We start from the raw sequence: 5,711 nt of genomic DNA on the forward strand, positions 1-5,711 counted from the left end.
AAAAACACCTACTTCTGCTTCATTGACTATGCCAAAGCCTTTGACTATGTGGATCACAACAAACTGTGGACAATTCTGAAAGAGATGGGAATACCAGACCACCTTATCTGCCTCCTGAGAAATCTGTATGCAGGTTGAGAAGCAACAGTTAGCATGGAACATGGAACAATGGACTGGTTCCAAATGGGGAAAGAAGTATGTCAAGGCTGTATATTGTTACCCTGCTTGTTTAACTTATATGCAGAGTACATCAAGCAAAATGCTGGGCTGGATGAATCACAAGCTGGAATCAAGACTGCTGGGAGAAATATCAATAAACTCAGATATACAGATGACCCCACCCTTATGGCAGAAAGCAAAGAGGAACTAAAGAGCCTCTTGATGGAGGTGAAAGAGGAGAGTGAAAAAGCTGGCTTAAAATTCAACATTCAAAAAACGAAGATCATGGCATCCAGTCCCATCGCATCATGGCAAATAGATGGGGAAACAATGGACACAGTTACAGACTTCATTTACTTGGGCTCCAAAATCACTGCAGATGGTGACTGCAGCCATGAAATTAAAAGACACTTGCTCCTTGGAAGAAAAGCTATGACAAAACCAGACAGCATATTAAAGACCAGAGACATGACTTTGCCAACTTAGGTCTGTATAGTGAAAGCTATGGTTTTTCCAGTAGTCATGTACAAATATGAGAGTTGGACCATAAAGAAGGCTGAGCGCCAAAGAACTGATGCTTTTGAACTGTGGTGCTGGAGAGCTCTTGAGAGTCCCTTGGACAGCGAGGAGATCAAACAAGTCAATCCTAAAAGAAATCAACCCTGGATGTTCATTGGAAGGGCTGATGCTGAAGCTGAAGTTTCAATATTTTGGCCACCTGATGCAAAGAACTGACTCATTGGAAATGACTGATGCTGGGAGTGATTGAGGGCAGGAAGAGAAGGGGACGACAGAGGATAAGATGGTTGGATGTCATCACTGACTCAATGAACTTGAGCTTGAGCAAACTCCGGGAGATAGTGAAGGACAGGGAAGCCTGGCATGCTGCAGTCCATGGGGTCACAAAGAGTCGGACATGACTTAGTGACTGAACAAGTGTTCACTAAGTGTTTGATAATTTATTCTGAAATTTTAAATACAGGTCAATATTTTTCTTAGCAGTTTAGGGCTTGTTTTTTATCTACCTTTTCTTCCTTTCTGAAAATCAGGACATTTGCCCATCTTCAGTTGTCTGACACTTCATTCTCTGTCATTTCCTCTAAGACAAAGATTACATCGGAGAATGCCCACATCGGAGAATGCCTCCAGGTCCCTGGGATGTTATTTGTCTGAGCTTAGATTATATGTGGCTTGATGCCTTATCCAATCACTTATCTTGGGCTTCAATCTCCCCCTTATGTCCCTCATTTCACCATTTGAAGTAAAATTGCCTGTGCGGCCTACTAGGCTGCCCTCCCTTGTGTGTTAAGGTTACATGCGCCACAAGCCCAAACCCAACGCAGGTTCCTCCGCTATCCTTATGCAAACTTTGAAAGCACTTTGCTCTGTCTTTACCAGTTTTCCTTGGCTTCTGTTCACGGAGGCTTCCGTGCTTTGCTAACACTATCCTTCCAGATCCCACTAATCTTCTAGACGCATCTTGAGTTCTGCATTTCTCATTGTATCTTGTGTGTGTGCACTTTTCAACCCTAGCTCATTGGAAAGCAACAAGTGCAGCTGCACACCGTGTTCTGTAAAACTCCCTTTTCTTTCTTGCCAGCCATGTTTGCAATTGTACTGGCTTGGAATTTCCGGGTTTTATTACCTCCTGGAGCAGCCTTCTTTTACGGTATGATTTTATTCAACACATCTTGTCTTATTTTACCCTCACAGCCACACTGTGAGTCCAGCTGAATGTAAGTTTCTCCATTCAAGAGATAGGTAACCAGTTGCACAAAGTGCATGCGTGATAAGTCGCTTCAGTCGTGTCTGACTCTTTGTGACCCTATGTACTGTAGCCCACTAGGCTCCTCTGTCCATGGGATTTTCCAGGCAAGAATACTAGTGTGGGTTGCCATGCCCTCCACCAGGGGCTCTTCCCAACCCAGGGACCGAACTCACGTCTCTTATGTCTCCAGCACTGGTAGGCAGATTCTTTACCACTAGCACCACCTCGCACAGAGATTTAGGCAAATCCCCAAATCACCCAGCAAGCCAGTGGACCAGCCCTGGATTCTCCAGTACCTTAGCTGAAAGATGGTTTCCTTTGCCTACACCAGCTGAGATAGGGGTCTGGCCCCCGACCTGCTAAGGCTGGAGCAAACAGCTTTATGGAAGACAATTTTTCCAGGGACCAGGACGGGGGTGGGGGGGCAGGGGGGTAAGAGGGGTGGAAGGGTGGGATGGTTTGGGGATGATTCAAACGCGTTACAGTTATTGTGCACTTTTATTTCTATTATTATTGCATCAGCTCCACTTCAGGTCACCAGGCATTAGATCCCAGAGGTTGGGGACCCCTGCCTTAAAGTTCTGGAGGTCAGGTCCGTAGTTCCCTCTCCTTTCTCCCAGGGAGGGAAATTTTGCATGGAGGAGACCTTGTCTAGAATTCCATCTCTCCGACTTTGCCGCCTGGAAGGAATGACAGTTCCTTTAACGCTAATAGGCAAGCTGTCCTCATCTGGTTTCAAAGGAGCCCCCTCTCAGGCAGGAGGGAGTGTGCTAGGCACTCGGGGCATAGAGGCTTCTGGGTCTTTCCCCTAACCTCTCTCTGTCTCACACACACGTATTCAGGCACACACTCTACAAAGCACTCTAGGTCTTTCTCCCTCTCTCAGTGTGTGTCTGACTGTCACACACACACACACACACACACACTCAGAGTCAGTGTTGGGCTCTGGACAGCCCTCTACGATCAGAACACCCCCTCCCCTCCCCTCTCTCTTGGCTAACAGCTCCTCAGTACCCATCCACTCGCCCCTAGCCTCAGCCCCGGGGTCACTCACCATCCATCCTGCCCACTCTGCCCTGCTCCGGGACGGTCCCCGACGGAGGAAGGCAGCGGGTCCCTGCGAACCGGCAAGGGACAGGGGGTCTCCGGTGCTGGGTTGAGGGCGCGCGCCCTTGCCTCACAGTCCGGCGCTCGCAGGCCCTAGCCCAGAGCGGGGTCTTCCTCCCCTCGCCGCGCGGGCAGCAGCCGGGATGGAAGGCTCCCGAGCCGCGCAGCTGCCGCCCGGCTCTAGGCTCTACTGCCCGCCGCCGGCTGCCCGCCGCTCGCGCTCCCGGGCCAGGGGACGGGGCTCGCGCCGCGCCGCGCGGTCGTCATGGCACCCGGCACACCTATGTCGCCGCAGCGCCCCCTTGCCCGCGCGCCCGGCCCCCGGCCTCTTCCCAGATGTGGCTCCCTCCGCAGAGACGGAGCATCCCTCCAAAGTAGAGGACAACCCACTGACCACTGCAGCCCCAGCTGCGACATAACTCTGTGTCCCTCTCCCTGCGACCCCCATCCCAGCGCCTGTCCCCTACTCCTTGTCCGCATCGTAGAGGAGCCTGACCCCCAGCCAAGCACCCTGGTGGACAGGACCCTGAGGCCCTCCTGAGAAGGGGATGAGAGGCAGTTGTTATACAACATAAGGCGAGGAGAGCAAGGGACAGTATGTCGGTAGATAATCCCAGATGTCTACTCCTGGGCAAGTGTCTTACCTGCAGCTGAGCCTCAGTTTCTGCGTTTGTGAAACTGTTTTGAGGGAAGTAAATGAGATGATGTCAAAGTTTCTGCCCAGCATGTAGTAGATGCCCAGTAAGTGGTCCCTTGGGCTGGATGGGAGGCCACTTCCCTCCCACCATTCCAGCCCTGGTCAGGCACCACCATAGACTTGTCATTTGAATGAAGATGCCAGGTTCCGGGCAGATGGAAGAGAGTGAATGGCCCTTTCTTCTCTTTAGTGGGGAGCTCTGGGGCTTATCCTGGAGGGACTCTAGGGAAATGATTCCCACCAGGCCACTTCCTAGCCTCCCTTATCTCTCTAGCCCATTCTCTGACCCAAATGGCTGGTGGAGTCTCATGACTGGAGGGGCCTTAGAGGACACTGAGTATAACCCTGACTGGGCAAATGTCTTAATCCTAATGGCCAGCAGTGAGTATTTCTGTCTTCCATTCGTTCTGTCTTCCCCAGGAAAGCCCTTCAGAGAGCCTGCAGGAGAGAGGGCACCCCCTCAGGTCTGCCCTTCTGCAGGGGAAACATCTGAGTTTCTTTGGACTTTTGGCTTCCTGTGACTTGCCTCAGTTTCATCTGTAAATGGGGATGATAGCCTATCTCCTAGAGTTGTGAAGATGAAAGAAGTTCCTCTATGTAAAGCTCTTGGAATAGCACTTGACACAAGAGATCAGTATAAGTTGTTTATATCATGACTATCTTGAGTCCACCTTACTGAGGAAGTGCTCAAAGTTTCCCTGACAGTCAGGACCCAGGACTGGGACAGGTCTTATCGGGCCCTTTTGAGCAATGCAGAGTTCAGGAATTGGCTATAAACTCTGCATACTCCAGCCCTGCCATTTATTTTATGTGTTACTTTGGAAAAGTTATATAACCTCATTGGGCCTCAGTTTCCCTCCATTTACAAAATAGGGATGATAATAGTACCTGGTGGTGCTAAGTCATGTCCAACTCTTGCGACCCCACCAGGCCCCTCTGTCCGTGGGATTTCCCAGGCAAGTATACTGCAGTGGGTTGCATTTCCTTCTCTGCAGGATCTTCCTGCCCCAGGGATGGAACCCACATCTCCTGCACCGCAGGCAGTTTTCTGCATTGCAGGCAGATTCTTAACCGCTGAGCCTAATATATAGCAAAGCACTTAAAACACTGCCTAGCATCAGATCAGATCAGATCAGTCGCTCAGTCGTGTCTGACTCTTTGCGACCCCATGAATCGCAGCACGCCATGTCTCCCTGTCCATCACCAACTCCTGGAGCTTGCTCAAACTCATATCCATCGAGTCAGTGATGCCATCCAGCCATCTCATCCTCTGTCGTCCCCTTCTCCTCCTGCCCCCAATCCCTCCCAGCATCAGAGTCTTTTCCAATGAGTCAACTCTTCGCATGAGGTGCCCAAAGTACTGGAGTTTCAGCTTTAGCATCATTCCTTCCAAAGAAATCCCAGGGCTGATCTCTGCTAAATAAATGTGAGCTATATTTATTACGTGGGCTTTTAATAGTTCAGTTTCACCTTTTTTTGGTTCCCCCTTTTCCCCCCTCCCTTTCTTCTTTCTTTAGCAGCCACATCATTTTAGTGCATTAACGTAAGCTCGTGATCAGTTCCCCGCACTCACCCTCTTTTTTATTTGAATGGTTCTGAATCAGAGCCACTTTCCCGACCTTCTCTCTCCTCTTCTACAGACTTCTTTCCTTCACCATCAGAATCTTTGTGCCATGCCCAAGGACAAGTGGTACCATTCAAAACGAACTCAGCAGTTCAGCCTTTGAGGGCCAGACAGGGTAGTGCCATGGACAGAAAGATATGGGTGTGAAATCAGTTTCCACCATTCATTACCCGTGCAGCCCTGCGTAAGTCATTTAGGCCCTTTAACCTCATTTTCCACATCTTTAAAAAGGAATTTATCATCTTCTTCTCAAGACTGCTGTGAGGATTAAAAGTCAAGGGCCACAGACCCAGTGTCCTTCCTTCTCCCCAAAGTTATGGGTGGAGGCGGAACAGATAGCTTGAGTAAAAAAGCCT

Source organism: Bison bison, unplaced genomic scaffold (assembly GCF_000754665.1).
Source record: "Bison bison bison isolate TAMUID 2011002044 unplaced genomic scaffold, Bison_UMD1.0 scf7180017864309, whole genome shotgun sequence".
Lineage (NCBI taxonomy): Eukaryota > Metazoa > Chordata > Mammalia > Artiodactyla > Bovidae > Bison > Bison bison.